The 22,355-nt window shown below is 39.6% G+C and overlaps 1 pseudogene across 1 annotated transcript in view; it reads left to right on the top strand.

Annotated features, from left to right (window-relative positions):
• The first annotated feature begins 2,690 nt into the window (after window positions 1–2,690).
• LOC149207248 (putative disease resistance protein At5g47280) overlaps window positions 2,691–22,355 on the top strand; it is a 47,294-nt pseudogene continuing 27,629 nt past the window's right edge. The window contains exon 1 of the transcript XR_016253051.1: window positions 2,691–2,917. The product of XR_016253051.1 is annotated as a putative disease resistance protein At5g47280 (transcript). The remainder of the gene's footprint in view (window positions 2,918–22,355) is intronic.

Raw genomic sequence — 22,355 nt, 5'->3', positions numbered from 1 at the left:
TGAAGATTCCTATGAACTCAAACAATAAGTTTGAGATTCATGTGAAGCATCGCCCGGCTGTGCCCGACAATCAAAGGTATTGGCAAGTGTTCCAAGATGATGATGAGATCAATGAATTTCTGCAAAATAAAGGTAAATTCAAGGACATTTCTATTGATATGGAATATGATGATGGTGATGAGAATATGGAAGTCAATCAGATGGAAGTTTTGCAGCTCAAAGATAACATCAATCCTAAAGGTCTAATACCTTTAGAGGAGCTCTTCGATCAAGGCGATGTGGCTAAAAAATCGACCTTGCTGCCAACAGAAAAAGGAGTTGAAGACGTGAACATTGGATTAGCTGAAAATCCCAAGATGGTGAAATTATCGAAGGCGTTGCCCCCACAGGTAAAGGCAAAATATATCAGTTTGTTATCCTCTTTTACTGATGTATTCGCTTGGGATTATTCAGATTTGAAGGCATATGACACAAGCATAATTCAGCATGTGATCCGGATCAAGCCAAATCAAAAACCTTTTCGCCAAAAACTAAGAAGAATAAATCCAAAGCTGCTGCCCTCAATCGAAAAGGAGGTGAATAGGTTGTATAAAGCTGGTATCATAGTCCCTATCAAATTTTCAGATTGGATTTCAAACTTGGTTCCCATCCGCAAGAAGACAAGTGAGATTCGGTTATGCATTGATTTTAGAAATCTGAACAAAGTTTCCTTGAAAGACAATTATCCATTGCCCAAGATGGATCACATACTTCAGCGAGTAGTTGGAGCATCACGGATGTCACTACTCGATGGTTATTCAGGTTATAACCAAATTTTGGTCCATGAGGATGATCGTGACAAGACAGCGTTCACCACTCTGTGGGGAACTTTTCATTATGCAAAGATGCCGTTTGGATTGAAAAATGCTGGTGCAACCTTTCAACGGGCGATGGATATAGCATTTTCCAATGAAAAAGATGTTTTTCTAGTTGTTTATCTTGATGACTTAACAGTTTTCTCTAATACAGATGAAGAGCACCTCTATCATTTGAAGATCGTTTTTTAGCGGTGTAGGAAGTATGGCATCTCGCTCAATCCAAAGAAAATCTTGTTTGCCATGGATGAAGGCAAGCTTCTCGGGCATATTATCTCAAAGGAGGGTATCCGCATCGATCCAGCTCGGGTGGAGGCCATTCAAAAGATTGATTTCCCACGAAGTAAGAAAGAAATCCAATCCTTCAATGGTACGATCAATTTCTTACGTTGTTTTGTTCCCAATCTTGCAGAACACTTAAGAGAGATCACGAACATGCTGAAAAAGGATAGTGCAGTAAGGTGGACCGAGGAAGCAGTTAAGTCTTTTAATTTGGTGAAATTAGCTCTTTCTTCAGCTCCGGTTTTGATCAGCCTGGACTACACTCAGGATTTTATTTTGCTTTCCTTTGCCTCGGATCATACCATGGCAGCGGTCTTGATGCAGAAGAGAGACCAGCTCGAAAAACCAATTGCATTCTTCAGCAGAACCATAAGGGATGCAGCATTGAAGTATAATATTATTGAAAAACAGGCCCTTGCATTGGTAAAAGCATTGAAAGATTTTCGGGTTTATATTTTTCATTCTCACATCCTCGCTTATGTCCCTAATGCTGCTATCAAAGATGTCCTAGTGCAAACAGATCCGGAGGGAAGGAGAGGCAAATGGATCGCTGCCTTGCTGGAATATGATGTGGAAATCAAACCGACAAAGCTCATTAAAGGACAGGGGCTGGAAAAACTTATGGCTGAGTCAAATCTGCACGCCTTGGACATTAATCTAATTGTTGCTATGTCCGAGGAAGATGAAGAAAATCTGCCCACTCAGGTATCAGAAATTTTCCTCCTTTCTCCTTGGTATTCAGACATTGTTTATGTGCTTCAAAATCTGTCATCACCTCCCGGAATGGCCAAGAACAAAAGTAGGACCTTGAAGTTGAAGGCTGCAAAATTTTGTATCATGAATGGTGCACTTTATTGGAAAGATCCCGGTGGTGTTCTGCTGAATTGTTTAGTAGAAGAAGAGGCGAAACAAGTGATGGAAGATTTTCACAAGGGAGATTGCGGAGGCCATCTTTTCTGGAAGACAACAGCCAATAAAATCTTGAGAGCGGGGTATTATTGGCCAAGTCTATTTGCTGATGTGTACAAAACAGTGGCCAACTATCACGAATGTCAAATTTTCCAAGGAAAGCGGAAGTTGCAACCTTTACCACTCAAGCCCATTGAAGTAAGCGCTCCATTTCAGCAATGGGGCTTGGATTTTATTGATGAGATTCATCCTTCTTCTTTAGCACAGCATAAGTGGATCCTCACAGCGACAGATTATTTCACCAAATGGATTGAGGCAATTCCTACAAGGCAGGCCACCGATTTGGTAATTATTTCATTTCTTGAAAACAATATTTTGTCTTGTTTTGGATGTCCAAATAAGTTGATCACTGACAATGCAGCAGCCTTTAAATCAAAAAGAATGATTGACTTTTGTCATAAGTATCAAATTACTTTGGGGAATTTGACTGCCTATTACCCACAAGGTAATGGTTTGGCGGAATCCTCCAACAAATCTCTTGTCAATATCATCAAAAAGCTGCTGGAAACTAACAAGAAGAGTTGGCACAAAAAGCTGGTCAATGCACTTTGGGCAGACAGGGTAAGTCAAAAGAAATCTATCGGCATGTCTCCTTTTGAGCTTGTGTACGGTGTGGACACAGTCTTCCCGACATCTTTGGCAGTCCCAGTGGTCAAATTGTTGCAAGAAGCTGGCAGCGAGGATGATGGTTTGCAGCGGAGGATCAACCAAATGATACATTTGCAGCAAACTAGAGAGGAGGTATTTCAACATACTTCCAAGCTGCAAGAAATAATTAAGAGGATATATGACCGGAAAGCAAAGGCGGACAGGTTTGAAATCGGAGACATCGTGTTGAAATGGGATGCAAGGAATGAAGAGAAGGGTAAGCACGGCAAATTTGAAAATCTTTGGAAAGGACCATACAAGATTGATGCACATCAGGGCTAGAATGCTTTCTTTTTGCAAGAGCTGAATGGCGAAGACTATCCTGGTGGGCCAGTCAATGGTCAGCTCCTCAAACGGTATATTATATGAACTATTTTCTGCTGTCCTATTCACCATTGTATATACCGATTTGTTTAAATTCCATTGCAAGAGTGTGTTGTTTTCATTCTTCAGCTTGGGGCCCGAGGTGAAGGCTATAAAGCTGAAGTTTGATTTTAGTTCTGGTTTGGTTTGTTAGAGTCAAGTATTTCGGTCAATTTCAGTCTTGAAAATGAGTCAATTTGAGTCACGTTCAGTCCTGAAATTGAGTCTTTCAATCAAGAGTTCAGTTTTGTTTTGTCGAAGTTATTGACTCCATAGCCCAATGGACGAAGGCACTGCCTGCTTTCCCAGAGATCTGTAGTTCTTGGCATCTCCAAGGAGCTGCCATCCCCAATGGAGCCGATGTTAGTTCCAGTTTTCGCAGCCTATCACCAGGGATCAACATGAGCTCTTACTATGTTTGGTTTTGTTAGATGTTTTGCACATGATGTTCAGCACAAAACATGTCACAAGTGTGTCCATTAGAAGAAGCTCGGAAAAATATTTCCAATGGTATATCACACTCCCATAACCGATTTCTAGATTAGAAGATATGATCGAAATGAATGAGTGATTCTTGGTTATGCCTGTTTTGAGGTCAGTTGCTGCACACAATGAATTAGTTCAAAATCAGTTTCTAAAAGAATGGTAAGGAATTTTTCAAAAGTGAAAGAGGTTTTTGCTCACCACATACCAAATAACAAAAAACTCCTTCAGTTTATGCACATGTGCTACTATGTGGGAGATATACAGTGATATTTGGAGCTTATATTAAAACAAAGCAAATTTTTCATATCTTTTACTATTTTAGTCATTTTAGTGCGGGGCCATTTTACACCAGATGGAAAGTAATTTTGCAAAACCCAAGGTTTTTTTTAAGCACGAGCCATATAACAAAAACATCTTTCATTTTATTCACAGATGTCATGGATTGGGAGATGTGACTGGATATTTACATCTCATTTTCACAGATTTAAATTTTTAATGATTTTTTGTTTTAGAGATGATTTTGTGGAACAGATTGCGAGCAACTAGAAACGAATTTCCCAAATTTGAGAGAGGTTTTTCTCCATCATGACCTTATCTACAAAAACCTCTTTCAGTTTTGTAACAGGTGCTATGATTTAGGAGATACGAGTTCATATTCAACACCTATTTTCAAAAATTCGCCCCAAGTTTAATGTAACTGATTCTATTTTGAAGAAAATGGTTGAGCTCAATCCCTTAGTACAAGGATGAGAAAATGTATATATTTTATGAATTTCATAGTGTAGGGGTTGGATTTTGGTAGAAGGTTGGACTCTTGAGAAAGCCTTGAGCTTCATTGTACATTCATTTTTAGTATTTTGGCTAAGGAATTGAGACCAGGATTTGCATCACTCTTTGGGATTCATGTGGAAATTTGTCTTGGTACAGTGCTTCTCTTTGTGATTGTGAATTTTTTCATGTGATTGCATTTCTATCTTATTTCTTCTGAACTGAACAAACAAGAGTGTAAGTAGAATTCATTGAAAGTGCAATGCTCTACTTGAAGTTTGCTTTAGTTGTTTGATGTTTTCAGCTGTTTGGGGAGGATTCATGATTGCTCTTGCCCTCTTCAACACCTCACTTGTATTTTCCCTCCATATCATTAAAATTTAGGTGCCAAAACAATTTCCTACCTTGCCCCATTGAGATCTCTGCAGAACTGAGCCTCAATCCCCGCACCCCAAAATGTGTCTTTCCCTCTGAGCCAACAAATCATCATTTTATCAAATCAAACTCTCTTGCACATATACCTAGCCTAAAATCAGAAGATATTTCAGTCATCTCAAACCCCATAGATCATCATTTGCTAAGATTGACCCGGAGAGAGCCCTCTCCTAACCTAGTAGGGCTAGCTACCAGGTTGAGCGTGGTTTGATGTTGGCCCTGGATCCTACCTTTTCAGCCTGAGGTAAATCTAGGCACTAACATACTCATCGTGCCTCTCCATGCTTTTCATTACATCGAATTTCTTGGCTACTACAATTGAATTAAACCACAAAATGACCATTTGAGTGTATGACCATATGAGTATACTCAACAGCTACAACTGTATTTTAATGAATGAAAATAATGGTCACCTGAGTGTTCTACCACACTGTGAATTGAATCTGAAACTTCCATTTTCACTCAACGAGAATCAATAATGAGTTCACTCTATACAGACCACTTAGTCACCCTGCATACTCCAACAAGGATCTCGATTCTGCTGTAACTTCTATTCTTATCTACAACAGCTAAGATAATGCATAGAATGGTCTTCTGAGTGTTTCCCTATGCTGAGAATTAATTCTTAATCAAATTGTGCACTCCAACAAGGCATTCCATGCTTTCAAACTGATCACGAGATCAACATGTACCTCAAGCATGGCCTTTTTGTGTTGTAATCATCTCTTCTACAGCCAACCATATTTTTCATTGAATTAATCATAGTGTGCAGGACAGATCAGGGATGGCTTGTTTCATTTGAGCCAGGCTCAGTAAATTAGCACTACAAGTCATGGTCCTCACTGCCTTGTCTTTGTTTTTTTCAGTGCCAATAATACTAGCAACAACTCTAGTCCTTTGCCATAGTTAGTGAAGTCAATAATAACACAGGAGGACCATGCGAAACTAACTCCTGGGAACGCCTTTCAACGTTGGTAAAAAGGTCGTGGGTTGGCCCGCTCAAGCTATTAGGCATCTGGGTTTTAGTCAACCCGAACTTTCGCATAGGCTTGACTAGCTTAGAAGTTTGATTTACCGGAAGGCCTGACTTGGGTCCTTTTTCACTGCTTTGGCCCATTCGATTCATTCAACGTCAAAAACCAAATACATGGGAAAAACTTCACAAAACAACCCCTTTGCACAAACTTCAAGGTTTTTCCACATCATCCATCTAATTATGTCATGCTAGCATCATATACGCCACATGGGACCTTCTGCATGGTGACACATGTCGCCTAGATTTGGCCCATTAGGAAACCCAAAAATGTTGAAACTTCCTGCCACGTGTCCTCTGTACTGCTACATCATGCTGATGTCATCTACTACATTGTTGCTAACACATCATCGTGAGCCAATCACACTCTGCCAATTGTTGCCTATACCAGGTCCCACATAATTCAAGGGTTGGGGGTTGGGACTTTGTTCTCCTATCAAATTCTGTTGCGTGGCCCGACCTCCGACTAGGTAGCGAGTTCTTCATAGGTTGGAAGGTTGGGGTTGGGACTTTCTTTTCTTACCAAATTTGGTTGCGTGACCCAACCTTTGACTAGGCCCGAATCACCTAAGTCTCGACCTTAGTTCAAAATCTTCCTTCATCATGAGTGAATGAACTTTTATGTCTGTAAACTTCAATTGACTGTAACTCCTGATCCAGAAGGCCTTTTCGAGACTTCAACATACCATTGGAAATCTCTTTTAGAACACTTTCCAACTATGCCACTTTCAGGAGAAACTAAGCTAATCTCTTGAGACATAGTCTCCTCCAAATTTTGGGGCTCCCCAACCATCATAACCATATTTGTATGGCTTCTCCACTAAGCCTACTTCTATGATGATTCTCTATAGAGTAATGCAGCAATCATGGGACCCCCCCTGAATAACATGCTCTTCACTGCCAACATCTGTTGCCTATGACCTCAATGCTAGTTTAACTAACATCAATGGCAACATACCAAGTGCCACCAACCATTCAAAAAATACCAAATGCCCAACAAAACCTCCATGTGGCAAGAGTCAACACAAGGATCTCCATATAAGAGTTAAATTGAGTTAAACTAGGGTGTAGTCGAGGGACCAAATCTGGGACCTATTATTTGACTTCAGCGATGAACACAAATCAAGGAACATAAAGGGGGAATCAAGAGACACAAGGAGAAGAAATAGGGAGTCATGTTGGGGTGAGGAAAAATATTATTTTTGAATAAAAAATTAAGTAAATAATTTAGGAGAGCCTTAGTGAGAGGGTGACACATGGGTGGGTGAATAATCAAAATTTTAAATTAATAAAAATAGTTAATTTTGCATGAAATACCAAGTGTCACCTATGAAGCCTCCTATAAAGGAAGGAGCAAGCTATGGGTGAAGGCATTTTTCCCTATTGTTGGATGGATGAGATAATTCTATTGTCAGTGACTACGAAGCTATAAAGATTTTGGTGAGGTGGAGGTCATTAGAGAGGGGACTCTTGAGCCAAGAGTGCTCTCCTCCATTAGCTAGCATTATTCCTGTATTGTAGTCCCATTGCAACTCGAGGGTCCGTGGGGAATAAGAGTACCCAAGGAGTAGGCTGGAAGCTCAATTGATGAGTCATCAACATTCGGTCGAGACACCTCATTCTCCACACAGGAATGTGAACAACAAAAAGGGAGTGCAATTAGCAGCAAGGCCAAGATCAAATATCCACTCCTGATTGAACAATACTTGTTCTATTCATGATGTTCTATTACATGATTTTGTTGTATATATAGCTGCCAAAATGTTAAAGTGAATGATATGAGGATTTCCCTATAAATTATGGACTATTGATGTAAATTACTTAATATCTATGTATTTCCAATGTTGATGGTTTTTAAAATACTATGTGATCTTAGTAATGGTTGTTGCTATCAAATGCTAGTTTGAATTGAAAATACTTATTTTCTTATGATTGCATTTCCAAGACTTAATTGCAGTATTTAGGGGTTTAAGAAAAAATGGCGTCATAGGGATGGTCCCTACAGATGGGTTGGATATTGTACCAAGTGATGGCAAGCCTAACAAGGCTAATTAAACATGTGTCTGCCCAACGAGAGTTGGTATATAACAACATGGCGCGAGGATTAAATGGATCATGCATTGCTTTGGACTTTAAGACATATAAGGGGATATACTGTTGTGTCCCCTAATCATATGGCCATGTGGGGCGACAACAACCCGCTCTACACCATCTCACACACCTAACACCCCATTCAGGGATTGTGTGTCTCTTTGAGTGAGTTGCTAACAAGATTTATTGAGAGGAGTGTCCAACAAAATGTGCCAAGAGGAGGAGATCCTCGACGAAGAGTCCAAAAAGCCACAATTCGCCAGCATATCACCCCCTTTGTGCCCTGATTTGCGGATGTGGTCGTGGATGATGACATGAATGTTGATGATTTGAGTGGAGACTTGAAAAAGTACTTTTTCTAAGTGCCAGGTCTTAGATATTTTGTAAATATGTGTATGGTTTTGGAGCTTACATATCATATGGATAATAAGTTGAGAATCTCCTTCCACAAATTGTTTGGAGTATCCTTGTAATTTTTCTATTTCCAGGCCTTCGAGGAGATTCGTTAGCTCTGCTACATTGTTCTTTTTTATGCCCAATGTGCAAGAGTATATGTACAGTGGTAAACCAAGATGATTTATAATATTCCATCATAGTTGGTTTGCCCATAGTTACCTTTTGAGGCTCCATCAAAATTCAATTCAAGAAAGGAGAGAGGTAGATGGGACCAAGATGAAGGGATAGCTAAAGTAGAGAGTCAGATTTGGGAGGTTAGAGAGGCATGTGGGATGGGGGAAAGGTTCCATTGGCTAAGAAGTATGGCTTGTAAACCATGTTCTTGCTAGTCGTGGGGTGACTAGGGGAAATCGATGATGATTAATTTGACATTCCTTTATATAATGTTCCAAAGAGAGTCAAGAGATCAAGAGGAATTTTTGAATATGTAACGATTGCACTCTTTCCACACTAACCATAACAAGAATATAAGAGAGAGTGTCCAGATGTGATTGAGGATGGAATTAGAGAAGGCTTGGCTTCACCAATGAGCTGTGGTGTTTGGAATGCATAGTGGGTCCTGGTAAAAGCGGTTGAGGCAATTCTCTAATTGAAGCTAGAGCCCATTGGAGAAGGTGAAGATATTAAAAAGATGTTCAAGATTTATCCACATATTTTACTTTAAATAAATTTAAACACATTAATGTAATTAATCAAATATTTAATAATATTGACAATACATATTGATAGCCAGTTAATTCTTTATGTTCATTCATTAAAATTATTTATAATATAGACTATTCCATTTCAATACATCTTATAAAGGAGAATAAAGAAAATAAAAAATATGTAATTTATTAATCATTATATAAATAAGAAGATCATTATTTATGTGAACCTTAATAAAAATAATTATTATTATTATTATTATTATTTAAGTTGGAAATTTTCATTATATTTTCAAAAATTTACATCAATTTCAAAAATTCTTTATCTCTAGCTTTCCACCAAGGAAACTAGACTAGAGACATGAGAGAAAAAAACTTACTATGCCAAACTTATAAAGAAAGAAACATGGCATGAAAAAAACTAGAGAGTTGAGTTGTTGTCCCAAGAATGAGGAAATTAAAAGAGAGATATCAATCCAAAATATCTCATATTCTTGTAGCTCATAGGGAGTCGATTGAGTACTAAAAACATCAAAAAAATTAAAACTAGCATATTAAACTAGAAACTAACCATTAGAGACGAGAAAAACCCAAGCTTCAAGACAACAAGGAAGTATCTAGGTTGATAAATTGTTCTTCAACCTTTCAAGGTGGTGGAATAGGTGAGCTTGGGGGTGAGCCCATCTCAAGCCTAGCCAAGCATTCTTCAACATAGAGCATTAGGTTCCTCAATTCGTCCAACCTATTTAATATATTATCTTGTGTTTGATGTCTTTCTACTAGAACTTTGTTGAGGAGAAACTTCACATGCCAATATAGATCTACTATATGTAGGTAGCGGTTATGTTGTCCTATGGAATTACCAGCGTCTGGAATTTGCAATACAACCCTACCCAAATCCTCATAGTTTAGGATTTATTGATGCTCTTGTTTGATCTCCTCTTCCATTTCCTAAAGCTTGGCCTTAATCTCTGGTGGGTTATGGGCCTGGAAACTTTGTGGTGAGGAATCTGTTATGTTATGGGCATGGGAGCCACCTACTATACCATGACAACCTCCACCTCAATGACATCAGGTTCATTGCCTAGTCCTTGCTACAATAATAAAAGGCAATCTACGCTGAGAAATGATGGAATCGGTGTGTGCAATAGGCAGGGGCTAAGAAACACGGTGAAATTTCTTTGCCAAGGAAGATGGGAGCCTAAGTAGGCCCGATTAAACCCCTATTTATCTAAGAAAGCTTGTAAATTCACGTGAAAATCCAAGGGAGGGATAACACTTAGCATCAATTACAATGGAAGGCCCCTACTAAAGGTTATGGCAACCACCAAAAACAATGTTAAGAAGTAGCATAAGGACAAGAATAAATCCAGGAGGTCACCTAAGAAAAGAAAATCCTCACTAAGAGTCTAGATGCCTCAACTCCAATAGCAAAGTTAAACCTCTCAGTGCATTTTGTTAGTTGTGTAGGGTGGCAGGGCACATTAATATTTATATTACAAAGACATGAAAAAGGGTGAGGTGGGGGGAGGCACATCATGTCAAGGCCAATGAGAATTAATCTTGCATTGTCACCCTTATCGATAAATTAAAAACTAAACTTTATCATTAATATAAAAATTATAATATACTCATTTTTTTAACCATGGTGAATCAATAACTCATTGGACTAATCTAGGCAAGAATATCAAACCTAACGGTTACCACTATAACACCAAGAGTATATCTAATTTTACGTTTTAACACCGTACATAAATTACCTACATTTGGTATCAAAGCTAATTTGGCTTCAAGGGGACGCCTTTGTTGCTGAGGGGTTTTGCTCGGGCCTATGGTAGACCCTATTCAGTGGGAGATATGCGGGATCGATTCTGGTGGTGAAAGAAGATGGTGAGCAATGGAAAGATAGAGATTGAGAGATTTAATGATCAGAGTTTTGAGTTGTGGAAACTCAAGATGGAGGATCTATTGGTGGATAAAGATCAGTGGATCACGTTAGATCCGGGTACTAAACCAACAGGAGTATCCAATGAAGAATGGAGGAAGTTGGATCAGAAGGCAAAGAGCACAATACGATTATGTGTCTCAGATTCAGTATTGCTGAATGTATCATGGGAAGCTACAACGAAGGTTTTGTGGGACAAGTTAGGGACTTTGTACCAATCTAAGTCTCTAGTGAATAAATTGTTCCTACAGAAAAAGCTGTATAACTTGAGGATGAAAGATGGAGACTCAGTGACAGAGCATCTAAACACACTTAATACTGTGGTAAGTCAGTTATTATCTATTGATATTAAAATTTCAGATGAATATAAGTGCATTAGTTTTTTGTGTTCCCTACCAAATTCGTGGGATAGTCTGGTTATTGCAATAGGTAGCAATGCAACTGCCTTGTAGTTTGATGAAATAGTCTCATCCTTGCTGACGGAGGAGATGAGACAAAAAAATATGGAGAACCAGAAATGCTAAATAGCAACAAGAAATGCTAAAAATAGCATTGCTATAGATAGCATTTCAAGATATATTCCAATTTTGATTTGTCCTTAAATCAAAATTGAGAATTAAAATTCGAATTTAGTCTTAGCAGCTGTTTGAAAAATAATTAATTAATTCCTCTTGAGTTAATTAGTTGGAGAAAATCAAACATGAAGTCTATGTGAAGACATGCAACAATTATCCCTTTGATTGAGGAAGTTATCCCTTAATTAAGGAGATAAGGATGAGTTGTATTTGAGTTGTAATTAGCTAGCTCAGTTAACTGAGTTAATTCCAGTTAAATTAGTTCCAAATAGTTTGAGGAACTAATTGTGAGTTCAGTCAGTTAATGCATGCATGCATGCAACTAGTGTTCTCGAGATAACTTAATATTCTGTCATAAATAACTCATGCATGTTAGTTCAGACAAAGACCCAGCTGAGATTAAAGGAAGGGACAATGTACTATTAGTTGCTAGAATATTCCAATGTGAATATCTCTTGCATGCAGAAGGAATTCATTCCTTGAGGATTGCGTAGTTACTACAGAGGTCAAAGCAGTGTGTGAGGTGATTATCACACAGGTGACAGCTAGAGGACCCAGGAGAAACTGCGCAAGGAAATAGGAGGCTTGGAGGACTGAAGGCACACATGTGTGTTGTCTATTCTGTCTATGAGCAACAGTGAGGGATTGTACTAAGAGCTAGATAGCTTGAGAGATAAAGCTTTGTGTAATCCTGAGATATTTCCACTTGTATGATAATACAGATAGTGGGGTTTTTAGCTGAGGCTTTCCCCAGAGTATTCTGTTGTGTTTCATGTGCGATTGAATCTTCTTCTCTGTTACATGTGTTATGTTTAATCTTGCTTAAAATCGATTAAGCTTCCACAAGTTTGATTGTAGAAGTAGATTAAGTATTTTGTTTTAGTACATTGCATAATCAATTTAATCTACAGTGAGAATTTCTGCATGGTATCAGAGCAAAGGTGATCAAAGCAGAGAACAATATACAAAGAAGGGAGAAATTTGAAGTTTGAAGTTCTTGAATGTAGATACAAAACCGATTTCTTATCACATCTCAAAGTTCACCAATGACGTTCAATGGCTTGAGACTCGAGTATGCCCTGGATGGCAGCTCAAATTACATAGCATGGAAGGATCACATGGAAGCAGTATTAGAGGACAATGGTTTGAAGGACTTCATTAATCAAGAAGTCCCCAAGCCAGTAGCAGCTAATGCCCAAGAATTGGCGGAATGGAAGAAATGTGTGGCGAGAGCGAGGAGGATTCTTCTGGAGGGAGTTCAAGACCATATTGTCTCAAGTCTCCATGGGAAAGAGACTCTGTTTTAAATGTGGAAGACATTGAAGACCTATATCAGAATAGCAGCAACTAGAGGAAGCTGGCGCTGAAGGACAAGCTTCGAAAAATCAAGTGTGAAAAGGGCGACACGATCTCTACATATCTGAACAAGCTCACCACCTGCAGAGATGAGCTTGGAAGTGTAGGAATCACGATAGCTGATGATGATATGGTGAGTCTTGCTCTCCTTGGTCTTCCTAAGAGTTGGCATACCAGGACTCAGTGAATGGAAGAGAAAATTTGCCAGATTGGGAACGACTGTGGTCGGATTTGATGCAGGAGGAGATCAGGAGGAGCGCCAAAGATGGTTCTTCATCTAAGCATGATGATGACAAAAATCTAGCCTTAACAAGTAAGGTTTGGAAAGGGAAATGGAAGGCTTCCCATTCCAAATCGAGTTCTTCCCATGGTGGGAAGAATATTGACAAATCTAAAGTGATATGATTTAATTGTCATGATGTGGGCCATTATGCAACTAATTGTCCATTGAAGAAATCCAAGAAGGGATCCTCGAAAGGATCAGATGGTGAGGCACTGGCCTCACAGTTTGAATTGGATTTTACCCTCATCGCATAAATGGTTTCGTCGATGGTGGGTTGTGTTTGGTACCTGGACAGTGGATCCTCATTCCACATGACCGGAGATAAGAGTTTATTCAATAACTTGGAGGAGAAAGACCTCCAGATGCGCATAGACATGGGTGATGATGGAAAGTACCATGTTTCGATTGAAGGTACGGTTGTGTTTCAGAGGGAGCATGGAGCTCCTCTCACCCTGACTGATGTAAAGTATGTGCCTGGACTGAAGAAAAACTTGGTATCGGTCGCGATGTTGGAAGACAAAGGCTATGATGTAGTCTTCAGTAAAGGAAAGGTGTTCCTGAGACACATAGCCACAAGCCAGACAAAGAGGATTGGGATTCGAGTGAAGAATCTCTACAAGTTGGAGGTAGATGACTGTGCTGCATTGAGTTCCAAAGCAGAATTGGTGCAAAGCCAAGATATTGGCAAGTTATGGCATAGATGGTTGGGCCACTTGCACCATGGGGCCTTGAAGATAATGCAGCAGATTTCTACCAGACTTCCCAAAGGTAAACTTGAGCAAGTGGACACATGCAAAGGTTGTACCTTGGGTAAGTATGCAAAATCTTCCTTTCATGATCGAGATAGTCGAGTTGAAGCAATCTTGGAGCGAGTTCATACAGATGTGTGTGGACCATTCTCGACAGCCTCCACCGCTAAACAAAGGTATTATGTGATTTTTATTGATGATTTTTCTCGTAGATGTTGGATCTATTTCATGCAGAAGAAGGATCAAACCTTCTCAAGGTTTTGTGAGTTCAAAGCCTTGGTTGAGAAAGAATCTGGAAAGAAGATCAGGGCCTTACGAAGCGACAATGGTGGAGAGTATGTCTCTCAAGAGTTTAAGGACTTCTGTGTAGCAGAAGGAATTAAACGGGAGTTGACGGCACCTCATAACCCACAGCAGAATGGGGTGGCTGAGAGGAAGAACAGAACGATTGTGGGAGCAGCTCAAGTGATGTTGCATGACCAAGGCCTACCACTTCATTTGTGGGTTGAGGCATGCAACACAGTGGTTTACTTGCAGAGTACAAGCCCGCATCACATACTTGGGATGAAGACACTAGAGGAGGCTTTCTCCGACAAGAGACCAGATGTGGGTCACTTCAGGATCTTTGGCTCATCGTTTTATTGCCATGTGACCAAGGATGCCCAAAAGAAGCTAGAGCCAACAATAGAGTTGGGGATACTTGTGGAGTACACTGATACCCCCAACAACTATCGGGTGTATTTTCCTACCAATCAGAGGACAGTGGTTCACAGAGATCTTAAGTTCGATGAGCTGAAGGCCATGCGAGTTTCCTTTGAGAGGGAGCTCAAGTTGCATGCAAAGAAGGAACTTTTGGTTCCTAAGGAGGAGGAGCCTCAGACTGATGTGAAGCAATTGCATGCAGAGGTTCCAGGAGTGGAGACATCCACTCATGCATATTCTTCCAGAGATGGGCGGAAACACTCAAGGGAAGCTAACATATTGTTGATGGATGTGAGAGAGAATGTGGGAGAGCCATCTTCTCAGCGCAAAAAAACGAGGTCACCAAAGCGGTACACTAGTTACATGGCCCTTGTTGAGGAATGTGTAGAGACCGAACCATCTTCCTTTGAGGAAGCATTGCAGCAGCCAGTTTGGGTTGATGCTATGGTGGAGAAGTATGACTCCATAGTTCATAACAGTGTTTGGGATGTTGTTCCAAGACCTGAGAACAAGTTAGTTATGAGTTCCCGTTGGATTTACAAGGTAAAGCAAGCTGTTGATGGTAGTGTGGAGAAACGTAAGGCAAGGTTTGTTTCCCGTGGTTTATCACAAGTCGAGGGGATCGACTATGATGATACTTTTGCTCCTATTGCAAGGTACTCATCTATCAGATTGATGTTGGCACTATCAACACAAATGGGTTGGAAGATCCATCAAATGGATGTGAAGACTGCATTCCTCAATGGCAAGATTGAGGAAGAGGTGTACATAGAGCAGCTGGAAGGTTTTGAGACCTTCGATCGTGAGTCACATGTGTGCCGACTCAAGAGAGCTTTATACACGCTGAAGCAAGCACCTCGTGCTTGGTACACCAGGATCAAAAACTACTTCACTGGGTTGGGCTTCACAAAGAGTGAAGCAGATGAAAACTTGTACCACAACATGGTGGAAGGTAAGCAGTTGATCATTGTTCTTTATGTTGATGATCTAATATTGACAGGTGATGATCAATTGATCATGTCTTGCGAGGAGGACCTTGCAAGAGAGTTCGAGATGAAAGACATGGGTCTCATGCACTACTTTCTAGGCATGGAAGTGTGGCAGAAGGATGGGGAAGTGTTTGTGTCTCAAGGCAGGTATGCCAATGAGATACTCAGGAGATTCCACATGGAGAAGTGCAAGCCCATGCAGACTCCTCTAGCAAGTAACTGGAGGAAGGAGGATGCTACTTCAGGGGAAGTAGTAGAGGCTATTGTGTATCAACAGCTTGTGGTTTCATTGATGTATTTAGTGAACACACGACCATATTTGTGCTTTAAGGTGAACCAGCTGAGTCAAGCTATGGTTCAACCTACCAAGCTATTTTGGAAGGCAGCAAAGCATGTTTTGAGATACCTTAGAGGCACATATCAGTATGGATTATGGTACAGACGGTCAGAGGGAGTGAAGCTACAGGGCTTCACAGATGCAGATTGGGTAGGGAGTCCATCAGATCGGAAGAGCACATCAGGAGGAATTTTCAACCTTGGTTCAGCTACAGTTTCTTGTTATAGCAGGAAATAGAGGTCAGTTGCACTAGCTCAGCAGAGGCTAAATACATGGCTGCTAGTCAGGCAGCATGTCAGGCCATTTGGATGCTAGAAAATTCTAGTTGGTTTGTTTGATTAGAGGATGGATCCAACTGTGATCTATTGTGATAATCAGAGTTGTATCAAACTCTCTGAGAATCCAGTATTTCATGACAGGTCCAAGCACATATACATTCGGAATCATCATCTCAGAGACTGTGTGGCAAGGAGGATCATGTTGTTGCAGTGTATTTCAACCGAGGAGCAAGATGGTGACATTTAGACTAAGGCATTGTCAAAGTGTAAATTCGAGTTCCACAGAGACAGGACTGGGGTGACTGATAATCCCTTTCTTGTTGAGAAGGAGTGTTGAAAATAGCAACAAGAAATGCTAAAAATAGCATTGCTATAGATATCATTTCAGGATATATTCCAATTTTGATTTGTCCTTGAATCAAAATTGAGAATTAAAATTCGAATTTAGTCTTAGCAGCTATTTGAAAAATAATTATTTAATTCATCTTGAGTTAATTAGTTGGAGAAAATCAAACATGAAGTCTATCTGAAGACATGCAACAGTTATCCCTTTGATTGAGGAAGTTATCCCTTAATTAAGGAGATAAGGATGAGTTGTATTTGAGTTGTAATTAGTTAGCTTAGTTAACTGAGTTAAGTCCAGTTAAATTAGTTCCAAACAATTTGAGGAACTAATTGTGAGTTCACTCAGTTAATGCATGCATGCATGCAACTAGTGTTCTCCAGATAACTGAATATTCTCTCATAAATAACTCATGCATGTCAGTTTAGACAAAGACCCAGTTGAGATTACAGGAAGGGAAAGTGTACTATTAATTGCTAGAATATTCCCATGTGAATATCTCTTGCATGCAAAAGGAATTCATTCCTTGAGGATTGCGTAGTTACTACAGAGATCAGAGCAGTGTGTAAGGTGATAATCACACAGGTGACAGCTGGTGGACCCGAGAGAAATTGCGCAAGGAAATAAGAGGCTTGGAGGATTGAAGGTAGGCATATGTGTTGTCTATTTTGTCTATGAGCAGCAGTGAGGGATTGTAATGAGAGCTGGATAGCTTGAGAGCTAAAGCTTTGTGTAATCTTGAGATATTTCCACTTGTATGATAATACAGATAGCGAGGTTTTTAGCTGAGGCTTTCCCTAGAGTATTCTTCTGTGTTTCATGTGTGATTGAATCTTCTTCTCTGTTATATGTGTTCTGTTTGATCTTGCTCAAAATCGATTAAGCTTCCGCAAGTTTGATTGTAGAAGTAGATTAAGTATTTTGCTTTAGTACATTGCATAATCAATTTAAAATACAGTGAGAATTTCTACACTTTGTACCAATCTAAGTCTCTAGTGAATAAATTGTTCCTATGGAAAAAGTTGTATAACTTGAGGATGAAAGATGGAGACTCGATGACAGAGCATCTAAACGCATTTAATACTATGGTAAGTCAGTTATTATCTGTTGATATTAAAATTTCATATGAAGATAAGTGCATCAGTTTGTTGTGTTCTCTACCAGATTCGTGGGATAGTCTAGCTATTGCAATAGGTAGCAATGCAACTGCCTTGTAGTTTGATGAAATAGTCTCATCCTTGCTAACGGAGGAGATGAGATGGAAAAATATGGAGAGCCAGAATGGTGATGTCTTGTCTATACGAGGACGGTCCCAGAACAAAAAAAAAAAATAAGTCAGCGAGTGGGTGATCTAAATCTCCAGGAAAACTTGTAAAGGTAGTTTACTGGAAATGCGGAAAGGAAGGGCACTACAAAAGGGACTGTAAATCTAAAGCTCCTAACAAAAGAAAGGGATTTGATGGTGCTCCTTCTGAAAAGTCGAAAACCACCTCAGATGAAGGTGGGGATGTGTACTTGGCTTCTTCAAGTCAACATGTAGATCATGAGGCATGGTTTATTGACTCAGGTGCATCCTTTCACTTCACTCCCCATAGAGATTGGTTCTGTTCTACGAGTATGAGAAATACGATGGTGGTGATGTCTTCTTAGGGGATGATAGGAAGGCTAGAATCGTTGGTCGCAGAAAATTAAAGTTGAAGTTGCAAGGTGGAAGGGTTAGAAGACTTCTGGGTGTTCTGCATATTCCTGCATTGGCCAGAAATCCGATTTTCGTAAGCAAGCTGGATGATGCAAGTGTAAAAACAATGTTCGAGAAGGATACCTGCAAGATGGTCAGGGAGCACTGGTATTGATGTGGGGAGTTCGAATTGGAACTTTGTACAAGCTACAAGATAGCATTGTTGTTGATGGGTGCAATAGTTATGTGGTTCCTAAAACTGGAGTAGAAAATCTAGTGGTCTCTGGAGAGAAGACCATGTTGTGGCATCAAAGGCTTGGACATATTGGAGAGAAGGGCCTTCGAATACTTGATGGTAAAGGTATGGTAGAAGGTATGAGTAATAGCTCTCTGGATTTTGAAGTCTGTGAAAATTGTGTATATGGAAAGCAAAATCGGGTGAGTTTCCCCTCTGGTGGTAAGAGGGTGAAACATATATTAGAGTTTGTGCACAGTGATGTGTTTGGACCTGTGAAGATTCCATCACTGGGTAAGTCTGTGTATTATGTATCATTTATAGATGACTTCTCAAGGAATACATGGATATATTTCCTCAAGAAGAAATCTGAAGTCTTTAACAGGTTTAAATAATTTAAGAATCTAGTGGAAAACCAGACAGAGAAGAAGATAAAGGTGTTGAGGACAAATAATGGTGGAGAGTTTTGCAGCAAGGAATTTGAAGAATTCTGTAAGAAGTGTGGTATAGCACGACATAAGACTACTCCATACACACCTGAGAAAAATGGAGTTTCAGAAAGAATGAACAAGACATTGATGGAAAGGGCAAGAAGCATGCTCATTGGTGCTGGGTTAGGACAAGAATTTTGGGCAGAGGTGGTGGAGACAACATGCTACCTAGTCAATAGATCACCTTCATCGGCGTTGGAGGATAAGACTCCACAAGAGGTATGGACTGGTAAGAAACCCTCTCTTACACATCTGAGGGTATTTAGATGTGATGCATATGTACATGTTCCAAAGGAGAAAAGAACCAAGTTGGATAGTAAATCTGAAAAGTGCATCTTTATTGGGTATAAGGATGGTTTAAAGGGTAATAAGCTTTGGAACCCAGTAACAAGGAAGGTTGTGTAAAACTGAGATGTGGTGTTCAGAGAGGTGAAATATGTTATTAAACATGAAGTCCCATCAAAGGAACCTGAGAAGATAGAGTTTGATCTTAAGGAGAAAGAATCACACTCTACAGTAGAAGAGGAATCATAAGATGAAGAGCCACAAACTCCGGGTGTAAAAAGATCAGTTTGAGAAAGAAGGCAGCCAGAAAGGTATAATCCATCTGCTTTTTGTTCAAATTTCTCTTTATCTATTACTGATGATTATCCCAGAACTGTGAAGGAAGCAGTAGATTCAGAGGATGGAAAACTCTGGAAAGAGGCCATGGTTGATGAAATGGCATCTTTGCACAAAAATGAGGCTTGGGATCTGGTGGAGTTGCCGACTGGAAGGAAACACATTGGCAGCAAATGGGTGTTCAAGAAGAAGACAAATGCATAAGGAAAGGTGGAGAAATAAAAAGCTCGATAGGTAGCAAAAGGTTATTCCCAGGTGCCGGGAATTGATTTTGGTGATATTTTTTCTCCTGTTGCCAAGGTAGCTTCTATTAGATTACTTTTATTTGTTGTTGCTGCTTTTGATTTTGAGGTAGAATAGATGGATGTGAAGACATCATTTCTTCACAGGGATCTGGAAGAGGAGATCTACATGAAGCAACCTGAAGGCTTTGCGGTGAAGGTTAAGAAAGAACTAGTATCCAAGTTAAAGAAGTCTCTGTATGGTTTAAAACAGCCACCAAGGATGTGATATCAGAAATTTGATACATTTATACGGGGACTTGGCTTCACTAGAAGCAAGGCAAATCACTGTGTGTATTTTTAATTTAATTGGTGACCATGTTATTTATCTGGTCTTGTATGTGAATGATATGTTGCTGGTTGGAAATGACAAAGAAATTATCCAGGATTTGAAGACCCAATTGTCCTCCAAATTCGACATGAAATATCTTGGTGCTACAAACTGTATTTTGGGCATGGAAATTAAAAGAGTTCAGGCAAAGAGGAAGCTCTGGTTAAACCAGAGAAAGTATGTCGAGACAATACTGTAGAGGTTTAATATGCGGGATAGTAAACTGGTGAAGGTTCCTATTCATGTAGGTGTAAAGTTATCTGTTGAACAGTGTCCCAAGACATAAGAAGAGGAAGAGGACATGTCCCGTGTTCCATATGCAAGTACAGTCAGTAGCCTGATGTATGTGATGGTCTGTACTAGACCGGACATTGCACATGTAGTGGGAGTATTGAGCAGGTTTATGTTAAAACCAGGAAAGGAGCATTGGACAATAGTGAAGCAGGTTTTCAGGTATTTGTGTGGCACTAGTGATTATGGTTTGTGTTACCAAGGAAGACCAGGATCAGACAGAGTTTTTGATATCCATGGCTTTGTTGATGCAGACTGGGCTGGAGATCTAGATCAGAGAATATCTACAAGTGGGCATGTGTTTAACCTATTTGGAGGTGCAGTTAGCTGGATGAGTAAGAAACAATCTGTAGTGGCATTATCAACTAGAGAGGCAGAATACATGGCAGCCACTCATGCAAGCAAGGAAGTAGTTTGGTTGCAGAGATTGTGTTCAAGTATGGGGTTAGTACAAGGAGCTATAAGGACTGTGACAGCCAAAGTGCAATTTTCTTGGCAAAGAACCCTGCTTATCATTCAAAGACAAAGCACACTAATGTTCAGTATCACTTTGTAAGGGATATGATAGAAGACAAAAAGGTGTTGTTGGTAAAGGTGGACACTTTGAAGAATACTGCAGATGCATTGACAAAATCTATGAGCGTTGAGAAGTTCTCTTGGTGTAGAGAAACAATGGGCATTGCAGGGCTGAATAAATTACTAAGCTCTCCTGTGGCCCCCTGTGGAAAGAAAACAACAAGTGGGAGAATGTTGGGTTGTGTTATATTCTTTCCACGACTAGACTATGTAGTTAACCGGGGGGTTAGAGGGGGGGCGGAGCTCCCCCTTCATTGCGCCGATTGCGTAGCAGTGGGGTCAGTGGGGTCAGTGGGGGTTTGAGGGGGGTGGGTAGTCCCCCTCTATGGGGTCTGGGGCAGCGTCCCGTGGAAATTTTTTTTGGACCCTATATTAGGTTGGATGGACCTACCTATGGTTTTGTGCATGGTTTTCGCACATGGTTTTGGAAGCGATGATTTTCGGTCCATGGTTTTGGACACGATGGTTTTCGGTCCATGGTGTTGGATGCTTCGGCATGTATAAATATGTATTGTAACATTGAAAGGAACATATTGAAAAATCAAGCTGGTAGTCCTGGTTTTGGGATCCAGGGGAAATCTCCAAGAGTATATCCAATGGCCCATAATCCTGATATACCAAGAATTTATAACTTAGAAGGAGTCAAGACTCTACGAGGGTGGGGGAGCCTACTCCTTGAGCCTTATCACAACAGGCCAAAGATGCCCCCCATGGGATTTGAAACCATATGGAGGGGATAACATCCCATCGTGCTAACCACTCAATCGTCCCACAAAAAACCATAAAAAAATTATAATATTTTCAATTAATTATAAGTGTACTAGTTTGTAATAATATCTAATTTAAAAATATATATATAATTGTGTCGAGAGGTGCTTTATAGCCTAGTATGGGAGCGATGTTGTAGTGGTGTAAATGTTTGTAAACATTTAACATAAATATAAAAGAAAATTTTAATTATTAGTATAATGTTGGCTTCATATCTTTTAATTATTATTCAAATTAAAACATATATAAATATAAAATGTAAAATATAATGCAAAATGTAACGTAATATAAAATTTAAAATACAAAACATAAAATGTAAGGCTTAAAGGTACAAATTTGATCAGAAGTAATTGGCCTGTATATAATGTAAAGTTAACATACTATTGTTTCTTTAACATGTTATTTCTTTATATATTATTATTGGTATAATAATCAATAATATTGATTATTATTATTCCAATATATTATAATAATAATCATCTTCATTATAAGTA

Source organism: Pinus tabuliformis, chromosome 1_2, assembly GCF_031772625.1.
Source record: "Pinus tabuliformis cultivar Carrire ecotype Pingquan chromosome 1_2, CPIR1, whole genome shotgun sequence".
NCBI lineage: Eukaryota > Viridiplantae > Streptophyta > Pinopsida > Pinales > Pinaceae > Pinus > Pinus tabuliformis.
Note: the sequence above shows the minus strand (reverse complement) of the source record. Positions and strands in the feature narration are given on the sequence as shown.